The sequence below is a fragment of the Triticum aestivum genome, chromosome 5A, assembly GCF_018294505.1.
Source record: "Triticum aestivum cultivar Chinese Spring chromosome 5A, IWGSC CS RefSeq v2.1, whole genome shotgun sequence".
NCBI lineage: Eukaryota > Viridiplantae > Streptophyta > Magnoliopsida > Poales > Poaceae > Triticum > Triticum aestivum.
Genome location: NC_057806.1, coordinates 55,146,836 through 55,153,931, shown reverse-complemented (window position 1 = coordinate 55,153,931; position 7,096 = coordinate 55,146,836).

Below are 7,096 nucleotides of genomic sequence, written 5' to 3'. Positions count from 1 at the left end.
GAATGCCTTTGTTGCCCATGAAACCTGTCGGCGTACATGGAAAGGGCTGACGCTTATGTGCTCTGAGGATGATCTTTAAGAGGATGGCTTCTCTAAACGCTTCAAGTTTGACTCAACACCCCCAAGAAGGACTGTGCTGCGACGAACTCCGTCTCTTGAAGACTCTGAGTTCTCTTCCTCTGCGGCAACTGTGAATGCCAGAGTGATCGATGACAAAGACGATGCTACTTCACCGCCCCTACTTCTGCACGCATCGACACTGCCCCGAGTTCGTCTGCACCGCCTAACAACACCGACAACCTTGCTGCTTCACCTACTCCTCATGGGAACGAGTAGATGCTCTATGTCTTCAAACCTTTTTGGTCCTTACTGACAAAAGGGGGAGAAGCATATGAGTTTGATAGTCTTCAAGAGGGTCCATATGGGCGGTTACTTTATATTTTGCCTAGTGTTTACAACTCCCGTTTTGATACATTTGGTTCTTTCAGTTGTAACACTTAAACTCGATGGCCGTCTGCTACTTATTTGCTATTCTGTGATGCGATGATAAATTCCGCATGTGCGATGATAAATTTCGCACTTAGATCATTTTGCAGACGTCCATTTTTCATTATGCATGTCATTATCTTCACATACTTTTCATGCATGATGAATTGTCATCATAAGTTGAAGAGGATCTCCACAAGTACAACCTGCCATGTGCATTTGCATTCCAAAAGCAAATTACTTATTTGCACATCTTCAGGGGGAGCCCTTGCAACTTATGAAGACAATCCCCTATCCTTTACAATTTCACATATTATATTCCCCATTGAAAACTTCATCTAGTTTGTCATCAATCACCAAAAAGGGGGGGATTGTAAGTGCATCTAGTGCCACCCCTAGTTGGTTTTGGAGTATTGACGACAAACCTAATTGAGGGACTAATGTGTTTGTGAGAATTGCAGGATAACACAGGTAGAAGTCCCTCATTGATTCGGTTTTCCTACCAGAGATGACCCCTAAAATGTAAGAAGACATTGAAGACAAAGGTGGTATGTGAAGACATTCACATTGAAGACTATGACAAGAGAAGACATCACATGAAGACTATGGAGCGCGAAGACCTAGTTCTTTCGTCGTTCTTTTTCTTCTTTGTTGAGTCATAGGAACCACCGTACTGTTAAGTGGGGTCCAAGAAACCAGTCAGAATGACTGAAGTGATGCTTAACCAAAATCATATGTCTTCGAGTGAAGACTATGAGAGCAAATCTTGTCCAGAGTTGGATAAGTCAGCTTTGCTTGTAGCCCAAGTAAAGTTGTCGTGTGTGTTTGAAATCTGACCATTGGAACACGTGTCAGTTCCTTAGTGACCCAGGGTCATTTCGGACAAATCAGGTTGGGTTGCCTAGTGGCTATAAATAGCCCACCCCCTACAACCATAAACGGTTGGCTGCTCAGAGTTAGAGTACGGCTTTTGTCGTTTGAGAGCAACCCACCTTGAAGCCTTTGAGAGAGAATTCCTTGCGAGGATAAAGCCCTAAACACCCAGAGCCAAAGAGTGTTAGGCATCACTTAAGTCTTCCTGTCTGTGTGATCTGAAGACTTATTACACTTGAGGACTGTGAATCCTCCAGCCGGTTAGGCGTCGCGTTCTGAGCATTCAAGAGTCATTGTGGATCACCGGTGAACGAAGTCTGTGAAGGTTTGGAAGTCTACCTTGAAGACTTACCAGAGTGATTGGGCGAGGACTGGGTGTCCTTAGCTCAAGGGAAATAAGGTGAAGACGAGGTCTTCTGAGTTGAATCTCAGCCTCCCTAACCAGACGTACAGTTGTCACAGCAACTGGAACTGGTCCAACAAATCATTGTCTTTAACGAGTCACTGGTTTCATCCTTCCCTTCCCTTTGCTTACCGTTGGTTCATGTGAAGTCATTGTATGATTGCATTATCTTTTGTCTTTACTGAGTGAATACTTGTTCTGATTGGCTTCACAATATCTTCCTACCTAATCTTTACTGCCTAGCTGCTATTAGTCATTATGCTTTCACTTCATTGAATACTTGACTATGGTTTGCCTAGTGTAGTCTACCTTCCGTTGTATGGTAATAGGTTTATTTCTATCGTTTGTCTTCGAAACTTCCATGTTTTGAAGACTTTCATAAAATTGCCTATTCACCCCTCCCCCTCTAGTCGATCACTAGCACTTTCAACAACATATGTTGTTATGCGGTCTGACAGATAAAGATCTTCGTAGAGTATGTAGGAGCCAATATGGGCATCCAGGTCCTGCTATTGGTTATTGACAAGAGAGGTGTCTCGGTCATGTCTACATAGTTCTCGAACCCGTAGGGTCCGCACGCTTAACGTTCGTTGACGATATAGTACTATGAGTTATGTATGTTGGTGACCAAATGTTGTTCAAAGTTTTGGATGAGATCACAGATATGATAAGGAACTCCGGAATGGTCCGAAAGTAAAGATTGATATGTGGATAGTAGTGTTCGTTCTCCGGAAGGGTTCCAGAATTCACCGGAAGGGGTTTCGGATGTTTCCCGAAATGTTTGGGCATGAGAACACTTTATCTGTGCCAAAGGGGAAAGCCCACAAGGCTTTTGGAAAGTGCAAAAGGAAGTTTTGCGGAGATCAGAGGCTAGACGCCAGGAACCCTGGCGTCTAGGGGGTAGACGCCGGGAACCCTGGCGTCTAGCCCTGGAGTCCGAGAAGGACTCTTGCCTTTCGGGTGAAACCAACTTTGAGGAGGCTTTTACTCCAAGTTTCGACCCCAGGGCTCAACATATAAATAGAGGGGTAGGGCTAGCACCAAAGACACATCAAGAAACACCAAGCCATGTGCCGGCTACCCCGTCTCCTCTAGTTTATCCTCCGTCATAGTTTTCGTAGTGCTTAGGTGAAGCCATGCGGAGATTGTTCTTCACCAACACCGTCACCACGCCGTCGTGCTGCCGGAATTCATCTACTACTTCGCCCCTCTTGCTCGATCGAGAAGGCGAGGACGTCACCGAGCCAAACGTGTGCAGAATTCGGAGGTGTCGTGCTTTCGGTACTTGGATCGGTCGGATCATGAAGACGTACGACTACATCAACCGCGTTGATATAACGCTTCCGCGAACGGTCTACGAGGGTACGTAGACAACACTCTCCCCTCTCGTTGCTATGCATCACCATGATCTTGCGTGTGCGTAGGAAATTTTTGAAATTACTATGTTCCCCAACAGTGGCATCCGAGCCTAGGTTTTATGCGTTGATGTTGTGCACGAGAAGAACACAAGTGAGTTGTGGGCGATATAAGTCATATTGCTTACCAGCATGTCATACTTTGGTTCGGCGGTATTGTTGGATGAAGCGGCCCGGACCGACATTACGCGTACGCTTACGCGAGACTGGTTCTACCGACGTGCTTTGCACACAGGTGGCTGGCGGGTGTCAGTTTCTCCAACTTTAGTTGAACCGAGTGTGGCTACGCCCGGTCCTTGCGAAGGTTAAAACAGCACCAACTTGACAAACTATCATTGTGGTTTTGATGCGTAGGTAAGAACGGTTCTTGCTCAGCCCATAGCAGCCACATAAATCTTGCAACAACAAAGTAGAGGACGTCTAACTTGTTTTTGCAGGGCATGTTGTGATATGATATGGTCAAGACATGATGCTAAATTTTATTGTATGAGATGATCATGTTTTGTAACCGAGTTATCGGCAACTGGCAGGAGCCATATGGTTGTCGATTTTTTGTATGCAATGCAATTGCGCTGTAATGCTTTACTTTATCACTAAGCGGTAGCGATAGTCGTGGAAGCATAATATTGGCGAGACGACAACGATGCTACGATGGTGATCAAGGTGTCGCACCGGTGACAATGGTGATCATGACGGTGCTTCGGAGATGGAGATCACAAGCACAAGATGATGATGGCCATATCATATCACTTATATTGATTGCATGTGATGTTTATCTTTTATTCATCTTATCTTGCTTTGTTTGACGATAGCATTATAAGATGATATCTCACTAAATTTCAAGATAAAAGTGTTCTCCCTGAGTATGCACCGTTGCCAAAGTTCGTCGTGCCCAGACACCACGTGATGATCGGGTGTGATAAGCTCTACGTCCATCTACAACGGGTGCAAGCTAGTTTTGCACACGCAGAATACTCAGGTTAAACTTGACGAGCCTAGCATATGCAGATATGGCCTCGGATCACTGAGACCGAAAGGTCGAGCGTGAATCATATAGTAGATATGATCAACATAGTGATGTTCACCATTGAAAACTACTACATTTCACGTGATGATCGGTTATGGTTTAGTTGATATGGATCACGTGATCACTTAAAGTCTATGCTCAGATGCTTGTTTATTTTTTATGTTAAATTGTGTGACTATTTTACCTTTCTGAATGTTAAATTTATGCTCTGCTCTTTTTCTTTATTCATAGTCAATTTCAAGTACAGTGGACTCAGCTAAAATCATGTAAATTGTTGTGCCAGTCAGAATGCGTGATACATCCATTTGTTTAATTTGGCAATGAAGTTATGTGGTAGGGGTAATGCGGTTAATAAACATAGGTGTTCTTCCACCCCAATATGTACCCGTCGGAGGGAAGTGCATCTAGGTGCAGACTGTCTATTGATGTTTAAAAATGATAGAATTTCATATCTGTTTGTCATGAGAAGCACTTCAACCTCCATGTGTCCTGTTTAGTAGGCTTTTTTCCTGCTTACCAAGTATGTAAGTTCTTAGCATGCGCTGTTCCTGTTGTTATGATTAATTAGTTCTAGTGTTCTGTTCAGTCCTACTCCCTCTGTCCCATAATATAGTACCTTTTTTGACATTAGTGTAGTGTCAAAAAACGTCTTACATTATGAGACGGAGGGAGTAGTGTTCTGCTTGACAACTTGCGTTGTTGTTATTTATCTTTTTCATGTTGTTCAGCTGCTTTAATGTTGTACCATTCCACTAATTTAGAATCTCTTCAACACTATCTTGCAGTACTAATCATGGCCCCGTATCTTCTGACAATGGAAAGACCTCCAATCCCATCAAGAGGTAACCTGTAGCGACCAGACCTCAAACAGTCTGATCTCTGTGCTCAGGTGTCATCCCTGGATCAGTAATGCTGACACCACACAGTACATCGAAGGATTTAAAGCAGAATGGCAATCACACACTTATTACATTGTTGTCTCAAAGAGACTTATTACAATAAATATGGCTTAAGGCCATATAGTGTCGAAAACAACGGAAGACTTGGAAGGTAAATGGGACCATCAACTCCAGCGGCATCACTGAGTATAGGGCCACGACCTAAAAGCACTTTACTCGTTGTCTGAAAAGTCTGCAACATAAGAAGTTGCAGCCCGAATACGGGTCAGCACATGGAATATGCTGGCAAAGTAACACATAGAGAGTAATGGAATGAAACAGCTATACTATATGCATATATGGCTGGTGGAAAGCTCTATGGTTACAGTTTTTGCGTAAAGCCAGTTTTTCCCTACTGCAAAGGAATAAATTTATTTAACTATCATGGTGGTTGTGAAACATTGAGAATGGTTGACAGCATTCTCAATCCCAATTAAAAGTAATTAAAACCCAACAACATTAATTAGAAGTAACATGTTGAGATTCACAATGATATTCAAGTACTAGATACTCAAGTTGTCCATAACCGAGGACACGGCTAATCATGATTAGTTTGTACACTCTGCAGAGGTTTGCGCACTTTTCCCCACATGACTCGATCGCCTCCGTTTGTTTTCCCGCACTACATGGTGTTTGAGAAACGGATGACCGGGACATAGTCTTTCAGAAGCGCTAGCACCTTACATGTGGGGTAGACCGTACCACCTACAACCCCTACATCTGCTAGTCCACCCCGTAAGAGTTCGCACAACTTAGTCAACTATGCCAGAGCCCATAGTAACATGTGGCTGCACACGGAAGTTTCTAGCATGAATTATCTTATGATCCCTTTGAGCCTGGGTGGCGGTCCAAAAAAAACAGGCAAGTCCTGATAGACATCAGGTGCCTCAATCCACCCAGATGTGTGTTTAAGTTGCCACCTTAGATAAACCATTAAAATTATCAACTCACATCTGTCATGGATTTCACTCACCCAATCCACGTCTACTAGCATAGCATGGCATAATAAGCAAACGTAGAAGTAACTCCCAAAGGTTTCATAATAATACAGGTAATAGGTACTACCTCATCTACTTCCCATCCCACAGTTTAATTAGATCCTAATCATGCAATGTGAAAGGACTGATCTAATGCAATAAAACTGGGTTGTAGAAAAGGTATGATCAAAGTGTTACTTGCCTTGCTGATGATCCGCGAGACCTAGGGTTTGAAGTAACAAGCGGCGCAATCCGGGTGATCTATCGCAGACAAACAACAAGCATACAATAAGTACTCATCTAATGCACAGGTAAAACTCGAACAAGATAACGAACCAGAAAGTTCAATTTAAGAACTCCGGTTGCAAAGAAAGAAAGAACCGAACAGATGACGGAAAAACAAACGGTGGAAGAAAACAACTCGGTTCTAGCAAGTTGAAACTAGGTCAATTTTTTTTACCGGGGCAAAAACTTGTTCAAGTTGATTAGACGGAACGGCGGTTTCGCAACAAAACTCCAGGCGCTTGAATCACCTGATTCTGATAAACGAGCGAGAAGAAAGACTAGAACGAAGATCGGATCTGAGATCACGATCGCGGAATAAATCCGACGAAAAGAAAAATAAGAACGATTATACGAATGGGCATCGTTAACCGGGGAAAAATCGGTGATCACGTTCGTTGAGACGAACGGTCCGAAAGAAGAACGAAAACCGATCTAGGGTTTTCGGAGAAAAAGACCGAAACGAAAAACCAATCTAGAAACCGGAATGGTTTAGAAAAGAACCGGAAAGAAGACGAATTGGAAGAGAAGAAAAGAATCGGAACGGTTTATAAGAAAAACCGAACCGAGGAAGAAAAAGAGACGCGGCGCGGGGCAACCTTGGCGAGGGGCTCCGGCGAACGGCGGCGTAGGGCGGCGGCGGCGTGGGCAACGTGCGGCGGCGGTGGTGGTGAGGGGCGGCGCGGCTAAGGCAG